General features: G+C 32.8%; 1 protein-coding gene across 1 annotated transcript in view; it reads right to left on the bottom strand.

Annotated features, from left to right (window-relative positions):
* The window catches only part of LOC109538268 (class A basic helix-loop-helix protein 15), a 96,248-nt gene that overhangs the window by 59,398 nt on the left and 15,339 nt on the right, over positions 1–21,511 (bottom strand). Inside the window, exon 2 of the mRNA XM_019905434.2 lies at positions 12,316–12,366. The gene's annotated coding sequence lies outside the window, so the exon portion shown is untranslated. The remainder of the gene's footprint in view (positions 1–12,315; positions 12,367–21,511) is intronic.

The following is a 21,511-nucleotide window of genomic DNA, read 5'->3' as shown; positions in this document are numbered from 1 at the left end:
ATATGAAGCGAAATGTTAAAAAAAAAGTTTGTAAGTAAAAAGTAACGATAGTGAACTTAACATAAATGGTAAGTAATAGAAAGGGAATCGTTTTTGGAAACCAGGGTTATGTGAAAGCGCGAAACGGTGCAGCTAGCAAAATAAGTGGAAATTAAATCTTCGAATACACAATAATTTGATTAGATTGTTGGCTGTAGGGACTTAATTAAAAATTTCAAGCGTTGTTACTCATTTTTCAAAAACAACCCGCTTATGTGCAACTTACCAGCGGTAGAGATTACAGTTCAATCTGCCAAGTGGGGGTTTCAACTTTGATGAAAAAATATAGAAATACAACTTTTAGATGTACAGGGTGATTCAAAATTTGCGTGATTTTTCTGGGGGTGTTGTCTGATGGTGTTTTGGGAGTACAAGAAAAACAGTAAAAAACATAGTTATTAAAAACTGAGATATTTGCAAAAAAGCTAGATCAGAAGGATGGCAACAATGTTTTTCAAAATAATCTGCCTCATTAACATTAGGTAAATACTTGTTGCTTCGTAATTCTTAAAAACTCCGGTCACCGTGGAATTACACAGAGAGTTACAATAAAATAGATAAGGATAAACTGTAATAAACATGCATTTGAGTCTTGAACTCCAAACAAGTTAGTGCCGGTGTGGTCACCTTATTATGCATTCTTCTCGAGCGGTATGTATTCGGTTAATTAACTCTTGCTCAATTTGTACCGGTGTTCAGTAAGTCATTGGTTTAATGTGTCCTTGTGCTGTGTGTATCTTACATACGTGGTATGAATGTAGTCCTCCCTCGGTATTTATTTGGTGCTTGGGAAAGTGTCAGTTATGCTCTGAGAACCCCTTGCTCTGCTGCAATTATGTCCAATATTTGTTCCTCTGTGTCTGGAACCCGAACATTTATTGTCGTCCACTTCCATCTTCCTGGAGTCAATCTCCAATATCTCTAGCCCTTCGTTGATGTCCCCAGAACTAATCGCATATCCACAAATTCGTGAAAGGAGCTTCAAAGCAAATCCTATTTTCACAAATTATTGTTATTATTGACAAAGGCTATCTACCTATAACTATCTGTTAATGACAAAAAACATCACTGCTGCTTTGATTTTTCAATAAAAAAATGGTAGAAGAGGACTTTTTTAATATAAAAACTTTTCGCAATTTGAAGCGAAGATCGTAATTTTTCGTTTTGAACGCTTAAGTATTCCCATGCGCTACCAATTAAACATGAGACAATTTCAAAATAATGTTTAATAACAAAATTGAAATTCGATTTTGAACTGTTAATATCTACTAGAAATTATCGAAAAAAAGTTTTTCAATATTTTTCTCGTACTCTATAAGTGAGCCTCTTAAAAGGAATGACTCTTTAAATCACCCTGTAGACATTAAACAAAAGAATGTAATTTATTTTATTAGAATCTTTGGCTGCATCAAATAGTAGACCTAATCAAACGAAATTGAATGTTCAGTTGATATTTACAATAATAGAAACTAACCCAGAATAACTGAAATTTTGCATAGATGGTGTAACAAAATTGAAGTACCAGCGTTGGGATCTCGTATAAATTATAAATTAGGACCAATTAGCCAGTTCAGTTTTGCAATCGAACAAAACGGTTGTGTTCCAAAATGTTGGGGGGCAGAAAAATGTCAACTTTCTCCACAAATAAAGTATGTTTGTCTCTGTCTCTTCTTCTGTGATACCAAAACTCGTATTACGTTTTCGTGCCTCAATTATCATTTCGTGTTACATACGAACCAATTTCTTTAGCTCTCTATGTCTGTGAAGCCTCAGACTTTGCAATGCGAGTATCAACATGCGGTATTGCTTAACTTAACTAATTTTTCTCAATATATAATTATTGGTTATACTAGTTTACTTAATCGGCTAATTCAACAACTTTATTGATTATACAATAGTAAATAAAAAATTATGTAGAATCCTATAAGTAAGTAAGAGTTATTTACGTAAACAGTAGGATATGAATATTATTAACTCACGGCATGTGAAGATTTGCACGAGGAGGCTATAGGCGGAGTCGAGTAATCACATAAGTGCGTTAATAATAATATTCTACGTGTTACGTACAATATTTTCTCCACAACTATGGCGATTAATATTTTAATGATTATTTGAGTAAAAATAATTAGTTACAAAATTGAATACAGTACCCAGGTAATGAGAATTTGTCATTGTCAAAGTTGTGTCTTAAAATTGCACATTTTAAAATGAGTTCAAGGGATGATCTGCGATATGAAGTTGAAAACGAAGCTGTTAATGTTGTTTCCGATCTTGTGTAAGAGAAACCACCGAAGCGATACCAAAAAGCTTTTGATCGGTACCAGAAATGGTGCAGTAAACGAAAAATTCTCAACTTAACAAGCGAGAAAGTATTATTACTAGATTTTAACAAAGTAAGCAAAATAGATCTCTCTGAAAACCTTCATCTTTGGTTCTGGATGTTCATGTGTGGCTATAATTCGTATAATGCACCATTTCTGGTACCGATCAAAAGCTTCTTGGCATTTCTTCCGTGGTTTACCTAGCACAAGATCCGAAACAATATTAAAAGCTTCGTTCTCAATATCAGATGGCAGATAATCGCTTGAACTTTGGCAATGGTGGGAGGATTTATTACCTCACTAGTGCGGTAATAAATTGAAAAAAGCACTGGTGCAGTAATAAACATCATTATGGCATTTGAAAGAGTGCCAAATCATAGTAATTATATAACAGTTGTAGATAAAATAAAAATAATAAAACATATTTAATGGAATGAGTAGAATTCCAGAAATACATTTTATTGATGTGAGCCTAAAATCGAATCTTTAAATTCGTGATTTCATCGTCATATTGTTTTCTCGATCCCGTGGTGAAAAATACGTACTTTCGCCACTCTTTTCGATATCGAAAGCATCACTTTTACCGATTAAAAATATTCTTCATCGCGGCGTGGAAAGTAATAACTTCCGCCACGCAGGCTGACAGTTTAACTGTTTGTCACTGACAGTTTTGCCAATATTTTCAAACCCGTTTTTTTCAACACCTTATACTTTTCCCGGCAAGTTTCCACTGATGATCAAGCAAAATAGTAGGTACCTATACGGTACGCGAGACGAAAGTCGAAGGCCGCCACTGCAGGAATGACAACTTCAAGCAGTGGCGGAACTTCGACTTTCGTCTCTTGTACCGTAATATAGATGCTATTTGTGAAGAAAGAAAAGTGTTTGTATGGCAAAAAACTACCTAATCGAAATATGAGATTTTAACAGAAATACGTAAAAACAATTGAAAAAATTAGAAAAAATCAAATGACATTCAGAAAAAACTATTACTTTCTTTGATAACTTGACTGATTTTACTGACTAATGATTGGACACTCTCAAATGTCATAATGATGTTTATTACCGCACTAGTGCTTTTTCCAAATTATAACCGCACTAGCTCGAAGCTTTTAATGTTGTTTCAGATCTTGTGCCAGATAAATCACAGAAGAAATAAATAACAAGAAGCTTTTGATCGGTACCAGAAATGGTGGAGTGAAAAAATGATAATAATCCTTTCTCGCTTGTTAAGTTGAGTATCTTTCGTTCACTGCACAATTTCTGATACCGATCAAAAGATTTTTGGCATTAAAGCACATTAAAAGCTTCATTCTTAATATCACATGGCAAATCATCGCTTGAACTCATTATAAAATGGGTAATGTTACGGCACAACTGATAACAATGACATTCTCATTACCTGTGTTCTGTATTCAATTTTATAACTAATTATTTTTAGTCAAATGATCATTAAAATAATAATCGTTATAGTTGTAGATAAAATATTGCACATAATACGTAGGATATTATATTATTAACGCACTTATGTGATTACATGACTCGGCCCCCAGCCTCGTCGTGCAAATCTTCACATGCGTAAGTTAATAATATTCATATCCTACTGGGTACGTAAATAACTATTATCGTTTAATTCGATCATATCTGGTTAACTCAGCTTTCTGATATAGGTAGAGCTGTAGCCCAAAAATCTAGTTTAGTTTCGCATAAAAATATTACACTTTTACATTATACTTAGAAAAAAGAATCACTAGTTAATTATTGATTTTTTGCCATATTTCTTACTAAAACGTAACATATCTGTTATTAATGCATGTTAGTGTCAGTAGCCTTTATTATTTCTCATATGTATTATTTAACCTGAACTTTACTTTTACTTATCTGATCGGGTTTATGGGAACCAGATCAATATTCATATATCATATCGAATCAAGTAAATGCAAGGTCGTTGGTGAAACACCTGGGCGATAGTAGCACCTTTCCAATTCATTGTATGGATATACATGAATATGTTAAAAGTCACTTGCTCATGGTTCAGAATCCAATCAAAAGTGGCGTATATAATACATAAGTACATCAATCAACATTTGCGCATTCTGCGCTTGCAGCTATCTTTTAAGTTTCGACAAGTATTTTAATTAAAATATTGTACCTCATTTTTTTATCGCGTCGTAGCTTTAGGCCAATGAGCATCTAAATATGCATAATAAACCATACAAATGACAGTAATTTGCCAAAATAGAAAACGCTAATCATAAAAAGTTGCATGATGGTAAGCAAATTAAATTTACTAATTTAATGTTAGTCGATTCATTAACGATTCAATATGTGAAAACGTAAGTTACTCCGAATTGTGACTAGAACATGCATCACTCAATTGGATATAGGGAAAATGCACGGCGACAAGGATTCTTTGGAATTAATATGTGGCATTTTTAGATAGAACTATCAACCTAATCAAAAGAAAACAAAGTAACATTAATACAACCAGAATAGTCAATAATAGAACGAAACCAATGATTTGCATGCCAAATTAACTTTTGAAAACTTTCAACACGCTGAATTTGCAAAGCTATCCTCTTTCAGATAAAGAATATTGTGCGTCAATGGATATTATAATTCAATCACCCTGTATAGAATGCAAAATCTGCAATAAACGTTTGCCCCAAATGTTACTAATACCTTATCATTAAACACATTACTAGCTGACAAAGCTCTCGTACTTTATATCCTGACAGCCACCAATTTCACTTTTTCCGCTGCGAATTAACTTTTTCCATTATTTTTTAACTAAACAGTGCCGCCTAGCGAAAAGTAACTGTAAAATGCAATTTTCGGCACTTCAAGCCAATTATACTGTTTCAATCAAAATCTTTCGGTGTTTCAGAGCGTGAAATCATATACAAGATCATTTCGGACAGGCTTTTAAGATAAAACCACATTGGTACATTTTCTGGTTATATAACTGTATCTTTTTATGGCTCGGCAATTTTTAAATAAAAGTATGAAATAATTTAAATGGTTCTTTTCGAATAGGCCGCGCTCCTAGTTTTAAAGTAGGTAACGTGTTTTTGAGATGCTAATTTAAATCGATTTTTTTTCTGCGTATATAAGCATTTTATAGGCATATTATACTTTGAAACTTGGGCAATTTCTCTCGCTTGCTTGATTATCCACGACCTAGAATGCGTTCTTCTCAAATATCATTGTACAGAAAAGATGAAGGAAAGGAAAGCAATTTGATATAAATGTCCTCGAAAATATTTCTAAGTACAAAATTTGCCAGAGAACCACTTGTGGTATACTAATATTTAAATGGTAAGCAATGTTTCATATTTAGAAAGAAAACAGATAAAGAACAATTAAACTAATACATTTTAAACAGTTATTAATTTTATTTTCTCATAGAAATTGATACTCCTATGCCACAAATCCATCATGATTCTTAGAACGATATTGATTATGTCCGAAAATGCTTGTGAAATGGAAGTTTGAGGAAACTTTTAAACTATTAATTTCACTGCTTAAGACGATATGATGTTTCAGTTGTCCTTACAGGAAAGTATATTACCGCAATATTTAATTTGATGGTTAATTGAGAAAATCACGTGCCGTCAATGCTTAAATTAATATGTTTTAAGTTGTCTATTTACTCGTTAATGTTGATTTACACGTGTGCACTTTCTCCATGAAGGCAAAAAATTTATTGCAAATAGATGTTTTTTTTAATTAGCATGTGCACTATCGTTACTATTCCTAGAACGAATTGGGGCAAGGTTAGTGAAAGCGAAAAACAATAAAAGCGATATGTAACAACTTTATTGTACAAACTATCATGCAGGTAAGTATATTATTTAACTGAAATATTGTTTCATGTAACACTGTTATCATTAGTTCAAGGAGGGTTTCTTATGTATATCGACGACGTCAGGCTAACGAATTACCCTTGAATGTAAACGATTTCGAGTAATGTATATTTTATTGATAACTTAGTCACGAATGATGGAAATGAAAATATCGTATTTTGGGTCAGGTGGTTCATAATCCGATTTTATTAAAGGTCACTCAGCAATTAATGTATCTCCAGTATTATGGAAAATTTATTTAAAATATGCTTCACAAAATTGTATAATTAATTTTCGGTAATTAGTACGTTTGTCATTATTTGTCCCAGTAGAATATCAAGATTTTTAGAGCATAGTTGAGTTATGACAGTAGAAATTGATAAATTGCATTTGCACCATGGTACTTAATTTAAAACAATTTGCATCTTCCTCAAAATAATCAATAACTGTGTTTCCATTTGAAAGTGGACATCTTTTTTAAGCATTTGCCTTCAAGCAATTACGTTTTTTTCTAGCTATTAATTAGATAAGCAGAGTAACAAGCCTTTAATCCACGAGAATATTACAGTTACTTTAAAGTTACGTCTTTTGCAAGGATAAATTCCTGAATATAACTTAACATTTTCAGTGCAGGCATGTTCAATGTAATTCATCTTTAGATCTGCAAACTAAATAATATCGATCAAACTTGTTGACCTGGTGCTCAAAACCGGGGAGTTTCGGAATCGTTTGTTTATTTGCTTTATTCTAATCTATCGGTGTAGGGCTCAAATCAAGGAAAACTTAGTATTTCTAGTATTCTTTAAATTAGCCTGCAGTATTATCAACAGATATACCTTTTTGTCGTATACTAATACTAATGACAATCCAACTGAAACTTGATTACAATAGCCTACAATTTCAAATGTTCCTGGAATATTTGTCATGTCCTTGTTTGATCCGACTCAAATAGTTGTTAGAAATTGACATAGATTTCATCTGTAACGGGTGCTTTATTATCATATTCATTTCAACTATCTGTGTTTCACAGACGAGTCTAAAATATAGGACAGGCAAAATTGTTCCCTCATTCTACTTTTAATGTTTTGGGATTGGAAAAAAGTAGTTGCGAACACATTTAACATCTGTTCTATTTAATTGTTCTATTCAATATTTCTTTTTTCTCCTCCTGAACCTCTATATTACTGTCTAAGTCCTTTTCCCAAAGAACTGAAGGCCGAATTATTATTTTTACTTTTTCTCAAACTTTTTAGCCTTTTTCTTTATGAATGTCGTCCTTCAAAACATTTTGTCAAACTCAACTATTTACAATTCGAAGCTTTTGCACTGATATAATTTGTTCTTCATCTTTTCTTGAGGAGAAAAGTGAAGGTTATTTCATTACACCAGTCGCTTATCTTTCTTAGTAAGGAGCATTGATTTCTTCCTAGAGGTCGATGGGCCCCTATTTCCCTTATGAAATTAGTTAATGGAACACTTGCTTTCTCTAAGAATATGGGCAAAATAGGATTTCTTATTTTTTAACGATGCTTTTATTCGTAGCATGTGTGGTCTGGCCTTTCTGCATTCTTGAATTTATTCATGACCCACCTACTGTCGTTTTTACAGTTCCTATAGTATTATCCTTTAGGATCTTCAAGCGTATAAACAGACATCTTACAGTAATTACAAAATTTCTGTCTTCGGATCATTAATTTGGATTTTTTCCTTAAAAATTCTTATTCTTCACGTCGACGTTCTTAGACCAACTGGCTTTAGAGTACTTTTAGCGTTAAAGTGCGCTGTTACCAAATCATAACACCTTTGTATAGTATAACTATTATCAATCAAACGCTTCATCTTAGACTGCTTGACTTGTTCCAAATATGAAGATCAAAATTATTTTCACCAGCCGCAGGGGACCGTTGACTTTTACTATAGCGATTGCTCGATTGGGAAATTATGTACAGGATGTTTAATTAAATATAAATTACTATTTTGTCGGCCGAACAGCAGAAAAGCAAAGGTGATTATTAAAAAAAATGACCGGTAATCATTATTGATGGTATTATTTTTAAAACAAACCAGATATTGGCTTAAACATTCATGTACGGTTGTGAAAACATGCAACTTTTACTTATTGATTTTTATTTGAACAGCCAATTCCGTAAGGCTTGTAAGTAACGTGGAAAACGCAGTTGATGTAATGTCATTTTGATACTTTTGGTCTTTTTTTGAATATCTTATATGAGTCATTTAATTGCACAGTGATGAAAAAACTTATTTAAATTTAAAACAACAGCAATTTTCAAATTTGAGCACACATTTCGAATGGTATTTACAGATTCAACTTTGAAGCAAATATCGTCCAAAAATACTCAATGAGGTTTAGATCAGGATTTAACGGAGGTCAATAAACTTTTTTATAACCCCATTTCAGATTATGGGGAAATTCGTGACCGTCCAAGTGAAACAATCAATCCTTAAGATGCCAATTAATGATTGTTGCATGAAAACGTTGATTATTTTTTACCAATAACCGCATGCTGAAAAGCAAGTTGATGGAAACGCGACTTGAAACTCACCTGTCACTTTTGTGCCAATTTAAAACACTTAAAATTTTGCCCAACGAATCTCCGCGGCCGTCGCTCTAAATTCTACACATTGTTGCGAATATACTTGACATTAAGATTAAAGTAAAAGTAAATAATTATAATAGTTTTTTCGTCACTTCAACCTTTCGATCGACAATGTAATGCGTTAAAGGCGCGCCTTCGTACTCATTTCTATTTCATCGATCACTTTTGCACGTAAATGCCTAGTTCAGATTTGTCAATCGAGTATAGTAATTTCTTTACATTAATTACCTACACCTCCTTGATGGTTAATAGGCTATTTAAATCTAGAGTGATGAGGGGCCTTTGGGTAAAACATGTAAGTTTTAGCTGCTGCGTGACTAAAAAGAAAATTACAAGATAGGTTCAAAGGAGAATTTAAATACATATTAACTTTGGCTATTTTCTACGTTGCAAGAAGCAAGCATTTTTAAAAGGACTAATTAAAGTAAAAAGTGTTTTACAAACTTTAAAGAGAAACACGATTCAAACGAAACTAACTAAATATGTACAGAGACGAAACAATTGAGCAATTGTCAAAAGAGACTGATTATTATAAATTTGGAAAAAACACATGTAAAAAAGGGTTTGTACTAAATTGTTTAAGATTTCGTTTATCTTAGATATAAAAATAGAACCTAAACAGTTTCGGATATAAAATGATTGCAAGGAAATATCGCAATATTTGTTTACGTTTATTCCAACACCAATGCGTTCCGCGGTCGGTCTCGATAGTACTTCAACGAAATTTCGGAATCAACAAATTTACAATGTAAAACCAAGTCATTGACTTGCCAACTTATACAGGTGCAGACTATTTGAGCATATGCGTATGGTTCCAATAATGATAGCAGGTCTCTTACCTTTAATAATTATGCATTCTTGACATGTAATTCAAATTCATTTTGTACTGCATATCATGCTGGTATTATCTGTTCAACAGGACCTAACAGTAGCTTTTAGAATGTTGATCCTACGGAAATAATTTTGTCGTATACAGTGAGCGCAACAAAACGTTAAGGGCTTGTTTATTGTTCACATAAAGAGATCACCAAATCTACAGGAACAAGAAGAATCTCTCGGCTTCAGAACTTACAAAAGTGGTTTTCCATGGGCAATAGAGAACTTTTCAGAACCGCAGCTAGCAACGCCCAAATACCTATTTTAGTGGCAAACATCCCAAAGGGATAGGCACTGAAGAAGAAGATTCAAGCAAGCTGATATAAGCGAAAATAACAGCTAAAGCCGTTGGAAACTGTGAGATTTTTGCGAGGAGTCTTTAGTAGGCGACTCATTTGACGATTTGGGGATTTAAATTTAATTTTTTTTTAATTGCCCTCAACTTATCCATCAGACTTTTTCCGAGGGGCTACTTGAATGCCGGAACTTTCACAACTCGTTCAGACAACATCCAATAATTCAAGGTCCGAATTGATGAACATATTAGAGTTGTGGTCATTTCGTGTACAATCTTGAAATATTGCATTAAAGTTGATGGCGCTCACTTAAAAGACAAGTTGTTGTCGAAGTTGGGATTAGTCGAATGTGTAAACCCCAAAGCATATATTGTTAWTAAGTGTAATTAAATGTTTGCTAAATTACGTCTGGGAATAGTGAAACGGGTTGATTATTATACAGGGTGGTSCTCAACTAATGTCCAACAATTCACTGACATATTGCTTAGGCCAAAATATTGCGTTTCAGGCTAATTTGTCTTATCCGAAAGTTAATAGATTCCGAGATACAGTGTAAATAAAAATTTCGGTTTTTCTGAATAGATTTTTAACCAGTTTTACTAGTACCACAAAAATTGGTGTTTGGGAGTTTTTTAGATCGGCAAATCCAAATTTCTTATTGGGTGGCTTGTAGTTTCTAGAGGGCACTAGCTGCAATAGTCTGGAGGCATTTAAGACATCGGAACTTTGTTGAATTTTCAGAAATCGTCATACAGTTGACAAAATTACGTTCTACGATATAACAAAACACGTATACTTGTTCGAGTCGATATCTCTCACTGTTTTGAAGATTTTTCACGTTAAAACATCTAGTCATTTTTTTGAACTAATTGGATATCTAAATAAAATATTTTTTAGCAAAAATCTTTGAAAATTATTATTTCATAATAAATGTTCAAAAGGATCTCATCTGGCTTCAATACATGTACAAATATCGAAAACGGTGAGAGATATCTAGTTCGAACAAGTAGGCATATTTTGCTTAAAAAATATAGTAGAATGTGATTTGACCAACCGTATGACGATTTTTGAAAAGCCACATCTAGAATTACAAGCCAACCAATAGGGAATTTGGATTTGCCGATCTAAAAAACCCCCAAACACACATTTTTGTAGTACTAGTAAAACTGGTTAAAAATGTATTCAGAAAACACGAAATTTTTATTTACACTTTGACACTCTGTACCTCGGAATCTATTAACTTTCGGATAAGACAAATTTGCCTGAAACGCAATATTTTGGCGTAAACAATATATCAGTTAATTTTGCGACATTAGCTGAGGACCGCCCTGTATAAAACCTTGTATGAAAAACACTTTTTAAGATCAATTTCCTCATAATGAGGATGTCTTTACACAAATAGCCAAATTGTTTTAGCAGCCACTGTCACTAGCTCAGCTAAAATAATCTGAAATTTTATCAGATTATTTTACAACTCTCTTCGTTATAAAGCAGTCACATTTCCGAGTTCCCTTTAATGTTTCGGTACAGATAAAATTAATTTTATAACAGTTCTGTTCTTAATTGCTTCAATGAGTTCCTTTTATTGTATGAAAGTTAAAAAGAAACTGGAAAATATATAATAGCATTGACTCTTTAGTAATAATTATGAAGCCCTAAAAGGCTCTGCTATAAAGAAAATGATTCCGCTCTAAACCTCAGTAAATGTATTTAATAGGGTGAGTAACTAAACAGAGAAAAATTTATATAAACAGTGTTAACAAACAGAAGGTAAACATATTGCATATAATTTGCAAACGTAGTTTTCGTAAGTAAGATAATTCCAAACAAAGGTGCATGAAACGAGCACTTGTTTCCGAGAATCGAAATGCTACTCAAATAAATATTAAATAAACTATTCACGTTTGAATTTCTGCGGTAAAAGTACGTTCTACAGTAAAAGCAAGCAAAAGTTGATAAGTGTACTTCCGTTCTAATCAGTTAGATAACTAATTAATGAACTTGATGTATTGTGGCAACACGTAATTAATTAAAATATGAGCAGTTAATAATTTGAATATATCTTATACAAGGGTATGCCAATTAAAATTCAATGTTCTCTAATAATTATTCATGCTCCATTAGAGTTTTGTCTTGTGAAATACATATAACTTAACGATATCTTGCCACAAACGTGTTTCGTTCGTAAAATTTTGCAATAAACCAAAGCCACTTCTGATTTGGAGGATGCTGGTTTTAATTTTTTTTAAATGTGTTTCCATGCAATCATGAACAATGTAAGTAATCTTGTAATAAAACTCCAAAATAAAATGGTACTCACCCGAGTGTTGATGCCCCAGCTTGCTTGCTATATTTGTTGATAGGCTGTATCCTAAAGCAAAAAAAAACTATTATTTTGTTGCCCTAAATCTGCAAAATGATTACTATCTTATTAAACAGATACATTTTCGAATCAATTTATAGTTCAATACCTTCACAACTAGTTAATTCTCTACTCTGAAAATCATTCAAAGAGACGAAACATATTTAAGAGTCTTGCTTGTTGGAATTTCGTTATTCACATAATTTTCGCAGCATTTCAATTCTCTCACATAATCCAAATAGTCTCATGCAGCTGTGAAAGCCTCGATAAACTGCGATGATTGAACGACGACGCAGTATTTTAACCATAATCCAAAATGATGTTTAAATTTCGAAGTTGTGATATTTAAACCTCCCAGGTATTAATCCGTTTCACACTCATTATTTTTATTAACAAATACAAACAATCTAATTTAAATCCACGTAAAACCGCAGCTTAAACCGAATAAATCGATTTTTGATTAAATAAGTTTCCAAAGCCTTGTAAATAACTTGAGAATAGACCATAGTCAACTCACAGCTTTGTACTAAAAAACATGTTATTTGAAAAGTGGATGTGAGAAAAATTGAACCAATAACTACCCAAGGGGAAAAGTTATCGACGTGCGTAATATCTCTTGCTTTATCAATGTATGTATGTTTTGCTCAAGGTAGTTTCACCATTGAACGAAAAGCCGTAGAAGCTATTTGGGAAATTTTCACGTTAGATTATTTAAAAATTAAGGTTTAGGTAGTATTGAAAGTTATTTATGAAAAGTTCCCGTATTTTCTGATATTGTGGAAGATTTAAATCGTGTTTTTCACAAGTAGCAAAATGAAGCGTTGCTTTAAATACAGGGTGATTCAAAATTGGCGTCATTCCTCTGGAGGTGTTGTCTAGCGCTGTTATAGGAGTACAGAAAAAATAGTAAAATAAATTAATTGTTATTAAAAACTGAGAAATTTGCAAAAAACCATATCAGAAATACGGCAGCAATGTTTTTAAATGTAATCTGCCTAATTAACATTGCGCAAATACCTGTGGGTTCGTAATTATTTAAAACTCCGGTAACCATGGAATTATACAGACTGACAATGAGATAAACAAGGATAAACGGTAAATTCAACAAGATTTGTTGACCAAATGTCAACGTGTTCTCATAACCTCGAATATTGGTGTTTAGAAATAAACCATACAACACCAAACCTTTAAACATTTGAATGGTTAACTCCAAACAAGCTAGTGCCTCTGTAATCTCCTTATTATCCACTCTTATCAAGCAGCTTCTCGTATTCAGTTAATTACGGCCTGCTCCATTTGTATCTTGTATATTGTGCTGTGTGTATCGTACAAAAGTGGTAAGAATATATCCCTTCCTCGGTATTTATTTGGTGCTTGGGAAAGTATCAGTTATTGTGCTCTGAGTGCCTCTGGAAGGCCCTGATTCGGTTATGTCCAATACGTGTTCCTCTGTGCCTGGAACCCGAACAGCTATCGTCATCTATCTTCCTGGAACCACTCTCCTCGCCCTTTGTTGGCGTGAGTGCTTTCAGCTTCTGCCATGTTACTGTAGCATTTCCCCTGAACTAATCGCATATCCGCAAATTAGTGAAAGGAAATTCAAAGTAAGTCAGAGTTTGACAAATTATTGATATTATTGACAAGGGCTATCCACCTGTAAATATCTGTTAATGACAAAAAACATCATTGCCGCTGTGCCTTTTAATCAAAAAATTGTAGAGGAGAACTTTTTCCATATCAAAAATTTTCGTGATCTGACGCAAATATCGTAATTTTGGTTTTGATTGCTTAAGTATTCTAATATGCTACCAATTGAACATGGAACCATTTCAAAATAATGCTTAATAACAACGTTGAAATTCGATCTTCATCTGTTAATATCTTCTAGAAATTTCAGAAGAAAATTTTTTAAATATTTTTCTCGTAATCCTCAAAGGAGCGCCTATCACCCCTTAAAAGGAATGACGTCAATTTAGAATCACCCTGTATAATAAATTCAATACCAAGAAAAATGTGATCAACTAATGATTAAGTATTCTTGGATTAGCTTGTAACATTAAAGAAGGCAATCGAGCAATTTTTGTAATAATCTCTGAGTGAGAGTCCATTGATGTATGTTGTAAAAACTATATTCTAAATATTAAAAGTAAAAATTAATCAATGCTGCTGTAAAAGATGTTCAATTATGTGTTGATACAATTAAATGGTATGATTAAGGTGTATTACTAAAAAAGTAAAAATGTTATTCACTCGCACATGGGCCCCATTTTAATTATATTTGTATAAAGTACGAACAATAAAAACTCGCGTAATAGTTTAACGTTATGACACTAAAATACCTGTTCAACTAAAGATGCTTATTAAAAGTTTTATGAAAAAGTAATTCCACAGTCTCGCAATATTCGAGTTGCATCACGACCAAAATAATTCATAAGCATTGGAGCATGATATAATTTTATGGGCATATACCTATCGCTTATTTAGTATCGGCAATATCGTACTATTAGAGATATTTTTTTTCAAAATGTAGAGTACAGCTAACTGATAAGTTTTGGGGCACAAGTGGTTTTTATGTATCTGCATATTTTCAAAAAACCTACAGACATTTTGCAATAAAGCAGTATAAATTATTGAGAGAAAATAGCAATTTTATAACTAATCAAATAATTACATAATATTTATCTTTTAACCACTTAAGTTGCAAAAATATTTTTTGATAAAGTAACAGATAATTTCAATATAAAACATTTTTAATTGGTGCTTATCAGTTTATCAACTAATTTCCACAATGACTGCATATTATTGTTGAATTGTGTACTTATTTAATATGTTAATTAGCTGAAAAGCCGCACACCAGTTACTCCCAATGTCCAATTTCAATGGTTCTTAAGAGAAAGGCAGGGTATATATGCCACGAAATAAAGCCACTTTTACTTTTGCTAATATTAACATTTTTTCTCTCGATTCTAAAAGGTTACTTCGTTTACGGGAAGCGCTTGTAACTTTCTTTTCGTATTGAACTTAATTTTGCCATTTTGATTAATGATTAATACGTAGGAAACATTATCCAATAAATATAATTGCATATAATTTTGTATGTACTGATTCTATAGGACTCAGGATATTTTAAATTACTTAGTCTAAGCTATTAAGGTTTGTGATATTAAAAGCTTCGTAACGTGTTATTAATTGCAATAGAACATTAGTAGTAAACGAATAGACTGTTAATTATAAGAATTTATTTTTCCTGTATATGCAAACATATAAAAGATTCTAACTATTCAATTTACTTAAAGGTACATTATTCTACTGACTTACAACTGTATCTTATATTTGATTATGGTTTTAGCATATTGTAGAAATGTGAATATTTTTCGTGCCAACTAAAAGAGTCCAATATTTTTATGCTCTACCGAATTTCAGAATATCTTCTGTAAAACTGTAGGAAATGCAAGCACGATAATGAAGAACAACCTGTTTATGTTTTGAATGCAAAAAGCACAATTTCTGTTTCTGCGAGATTTCCCATAATTCCCAAAGGTCTACCCAATGGCATATTCTCTCGAATTATGGATTCGAAAGACCGATATTGCATCATAAAATGTCGCTAAAATGTCAATCGTTCACTCCACAGGGCAATTAGAAAAAAGTGTTACTTCTTTTTGGATAATGCAATTCATCAAGAACTAACCTAGCATTTGGAAAAAGCATATGAAAATCAGATTAATGATTCACGAGAAAAGCTACTTTTGTTATATTTTTATTTCTTTTTGAATTATACCCGCTTCATTAATTTGACCGGTGTGCGCATTAAATCAATAACTTGCCTAAATTGACTATTCACTAACTTAAATAAGTAATTGTGTCTTAAATGCAAAAACTAAAGAAACCAATGACACCTTAATTTACTCGATAGTAGGAAAAATTCTCCTGGATTTTAATTCAAATCTTTAGAGATTTCTATCGCAATATACCAGCACGGAAAACAACAGTATTTAATTTATCACCCACATACTATAATACACTTATGTCTTATCAATTTCGTTGACTTGAACTGAGCAATATTGTTGTGTTAAGCTCTGAAAGTTATAAGCGAAGGAAACATTTTTGATACAGTTCACTTAAGCGGAAAATTACCTTTCAGTAAATATGGACAAATAGCCCAAAGGTTTCATTTTCCCGCTTCAAATCTATCGTTTCACTATCTGCATCAAACGTCCCTATCTGATTTATGTATCAGTACACGGATGAAATATTAAAATAAGATTATCTTTTTGATTTTTCATACAAACAAGGCTTTTATATGCTCGAGACTCAAGAGACCAGTGTGAAAGCCAGAATATCTTTATTTTTACCAACACACCTACTCTCGTTGCGTCACATTTATACTATTTTCTGTTTAGTGGTTGAAAAGGTCTGCTTTAACACGAAAAATGAAGGACATTTTTTATTTAGTCAAGAGTCGTCAGCTATGATTTAAATGGCACTGTACCCGACTTTAGCCTGAAACAAGGGCGTCAAGATATTATATTTGGCTCGTATTTTCTTAGCTGAATCGCCCCAAACTGGCATATTTCGTGTCGCCTCGCAGATAAGGCTTTACAAAGCAAAAAATGGTTTTGCCATGAAAATATAAAAATATGTATTATAAGAATTTGGGTTACAGACAAACAAGTTTTTTGGGATAAGTTCAAGACCAATTTGAGATTATCAACAGTATTGAATATGAAAAAGAATGATTCTAAGTTAGAAAGGAAATGCACACAAGGATTTATTTAATTCGTAAAATTTCATCTGAAAATGTCTGCTTTGTATTACGTGATTATAATTGTCCATGTTACTTGAGTACTTTAAATACGAGGCAACCAGTCGCCTACTTCCTAATTTTGATTCATAATTGATGCATTTGATTCATAATTCATAGAGATTAAATATTAGATCCTTAGCAGCCATGGAATCTTCAACTTTGAGCAGTTTGAACCATGCTATTAAACAACATCTTAAAGTGCCGGAAAAGTATTTTGAACAACTATTAGCCTTTCGAAACTCAGCGAGACTTACTTAACAGACTCTCCTTTAATTTAAGATTTAGTAAATTTTCCTTAAAATGAAAACTCCGTATTCTATTTGAAAAAATTGAAATGGAAACTTTTTTTCCCAAAAACAGTCAGCTGAATTTTACATAAATTTAGACATTACTTCTGAGAATCACTGTATATATATCCTGTTCGGGTTTTTCCGGTTTGATTTCGAAAATTGAATTTTATATTTGCTGCCGCTTAATGACAATGTATCTGTGACTGCTGCAGATTTATCTACAATTTTTAATACACTTGCGGAATACATTTGATACCGTAAACAATCAATGAGACAAGGCGAAATAATCTTGAGCGTGGACGTAATTATGGTCTGATAGATTATTTTTTTAAATATTAAATTGATACTGCTACTGAACACGCAAAAACTAAACACTTGACGAGTATACTTATTTTTCATGATTAGTCCCATGTACTGCATTTCAAAAGATAAAATCAAATCGGCAAATTTTCACTGCACTCGTAGGTACCTACTACATAGAAGTTGATCCCATTATTTCAAACTCACTACTTTTTAGCACTTGTTTAAAAAAAAAATAACCTATTAAATGAACACTCAATACCTGATCAAATAAACAAGTATATCGAATAAAAATTGTTTATTTACCGATATCGTTTAGAATGTTAAACAATATTAAACATAGTATAGCAATTAAGCTGTAATCAAGTTTGTCTACAATATAGTGCAAATTGGAAATGTACTTTCAGTGTCGCCTTTAAGGACAATGTTGCAAACCCACTCAAAATCAGTCCTTTGTTTTGTATTTTAATTTGGTTTGAATGAATTAAATGATAAAACTCCAAATAATTTGATGCCCTACACATGCTTTCCTAATAACACATAGCCACAACACTTTCTTATCAGAGTCAACGAAACATGATAAACGTTAACAAAAAATATTTTGTCAAGTTGTGAGTTATTTTTAAACATATTTGCAAATCAAGAGTCAGGTTATCGTTGTAATTTGAATGCCCGACAATGGGATTTTAACCCCTTGCAAGTGGAATCGGGATTATGGTGTAAACAAGTTTCTGATTACTGGATAAATTCCAAGGATTTTAATGCTGCCTTAATTATTAATCATTGGTCGAATGTTTCTGATTAATCTCCTTTGCTGAGTTCTATCGAATCTACGAGATCCATTCTGCAAGATATTTCAGATATTTATACGATCGAATAATGTACCCTGATTTTTCGCACTCATATTACCACTGGTACACTCATACTACAACCTTTTACCACTGGTGTATTCAATTTCGAGCTGAAAATCTAGCGGTAAAAGCAAAAACACTTGAAGGACGTCCGAGGTTCTCTTGAAACAGTTATTTTAAGGAATTTGAAATTTGCAGACCAATTTAGTGAATCTCGCGTAATTAAGATCGCACAGAGTGGGTATGTGGGTCGGTAGAGGTCGATTCTGGACTGCAATTTAGGTGAATATAATTGTGTAGTATCAAAGATGATCATGTTTGATATTTCAGTTAACAACCTGTCTTACTACAGAGTTTATAAGTTAAGATACTTTCCAACTGTAATTTGTCGATGAAAAGCGCCATAAAGTTAAATTACTGAATGACCAATTTCGGATGATGTCGATATTTAAGAGTATTTAACCGATTGAACTAGAAGGGGGAGCAAGGCTTTATATAAGTAGTTTCAAATTTAAATTACGGAATGCAGAATTTTAATTTATATCGCAATAGGAAAACCAACATTACCCAGCGTTGTGTGGATATTCAGCTCTTATTTATTTCACTAGAAATATAATTACATTCATATTTCTTTACACAACATCAAACGAACCAATTCGAAATTGCATTTATTAGAAAACCGTTTGATGCCATTAAAAAATGTTTGGTTTGCTTTACTGGCCAATAAGGAAAAGACAAATTGGTAAGCTGGAAACGATAACGAATGTTCTCACTTTTCAGTTTTAATTTGGTGATTAACTAAAATACCAACTATGGTGCAAAGAATGTTCTCTTAATTTCAAGCTATGTGGTTTAAGGCGGAGCCATCGTTCCAGTCAATGGTGTGTGGGTTCCCATAGGAACCAAGTCGCTTTGATTACGTCTTACGGATTGAGACAAGTATATTTGCGCCACCGATTTATAGCTGCATTGCAGAATAGTGTTTCCGTAAAATAGTCGTTTTCGCCCTCGTGTCGAACAATATTTTTTTATGCGAATGAAGGACATAACACGATTCATAAGTTATAATAAATAAAAATAGCCTAAAATAGAAAACCTCAACTTCATATTTAAAATTTGATGTCAATGCCATTTTTGAAATTGTCACGTTTTGACGTCTGTAATATTTCGAAAGAGTAGTTTTGTAAGCATGTTCAAGTGAAACAATGAGTGTTGAAAATTCAAGTGCTGCTTTCACGGTATGGTGTTTGTATAAGTTGCATATTTTGCATGACATTTGTGCTAGTTAAAAAGATCATGCTTTGCGTGTGGCAACATCGGCGAGCGCGAAAAAATAGACCATTTGAACGACTTTGAGACTGAACTTGTAACTAAGTTATAATTTACAAATATTAAATAAACCTTAAATTATGATCAATAGTTGTCTATAAACCTACGTAATTCATTAAAACCGCCGGTCGGTCACTTTGTAATAAAAATACTTTAAAAAATATTATGACAGTGACACGTTCAATTTGTCACATTTACTTTTGCGCCCATGTGCGTAGAAATCCGAGCGTAAAAGTAAAACAAATGAACAGTAGAGAAAAGTGCTTCTTTTTTATCATCGCTTCCAATCGAAAAATGGTGGTTTTTTATTCATTCGATTAAAAACATTTTTAAATATCTGAGAAATTGCAATTAATTTTCGAAAAATAATGAGTTTTTAATTTATCTATTATTCTACGTTCCTATCCTATCATTCATACACTAATGTCCATTAGTCCCTTAATGTTTGAAAATATACCAAAGTTAAATACTGGTTTAATTAAGTCAATACTTGTTTTCAAACAACAAGGACGGTAATTAAAATTATAGGGAAGAAGTCGTCCAAGTAAGAGGGTGCAAAAGAGACGTTAGTTAAATATGACGTCTTTAAAGAAATGATGCCGCTCGACGACGGCGCCGGAAATCATTTCATATTCAACACGCTGAATTGGATTATTTATGTATGGGAGGAAGTTGCTATTTGAAATTTTGTTTTGGGGCCAACTTGCGCTTGAGTGAAGCGTACGCTACAAGTAAGCCATAATATATAAGTATAATAGGATAAGCGCTATTAGGAAACCCTCAATAGACTACTGAAATAGGCTCGGTGATATTTTATAGATTTAGTATTCACTTTATGGCAAGTTTTATTAGTACTTACACTCAACGGATATCAAAACTGTATACAAGGTACTCTAGTTTCGGGAGCAGAAATAAAGAGTGTTCGTTAGTAGACAGCAGGAGGTTAAGTAAAATGGAGCGGTTCAATACACAACGAATGCTCATCGCGAAAAATTATTATCAAAATGGTGGAAGTTTTGCAGCCACAGTTCGCAAAATGCGTACAATTATGGGCCAACCGAATGCTCCAACTGAAGCCATTGTGCGAAAATGAATGACGGAATTTCAGAAAACTGGATCTGTTAATAAAGTGGAAACAAAATCACCCTTGCGTCCTGTTCGCTCAACTGAAAATATTGCAGCATTACGTGCAAATGTTCAGGAAAGCCCAACCACATCAATTCAGCAAAGAGCTCAGGAAATTGGTGTTTCCACAACCACTATGCATCGAATTGTAATAAAATATTTTAAGCTTCATGCGCACAAAGTTGAATTTTTGGAAGGGTCCTGCCATCCAAGCTAAACTGCAGAGACAGCTCAACAAGGTCGTGAAATGGAGCAGGGACTGGAAAATGGAGTTCAATCCTGCAAAAACACAAACCATCATATTTACAAGAGGCAGGAAGAACCCTATAGGCTTACTAGAGCTTGCAGGACAGAGGCTACCATGGAGGTCCAAGATAACCTATCTTGGACTTACATATGACAAGCGTCTAGTATGGCACGACCAAATGGCAAACACCATCGCCAAGGCAAGA

Source organism: Dendroctonus ponderosae, unplaced genomic scaffold (genome assembly GCF_020466585.1).
Source record: "Dendroctonus ponderosae isolate FM_Combo_2020 unplaced genomic scaffold, Dpon_F_20191213v2 Dpon_F_20191213_2, whole genome shotgun sequence".
Lineage (NCBI taxonomy): Eukaryota > Metazoa > Arthropoda > Insecta > Coleoptera > Curculionidae > Dendroctonus > Dendroctonus ponderosae.
Note: the sequence above shows the minus strand (reverse complement) of the source record. Positions and strands in the feature narration are given on the sequence as shown.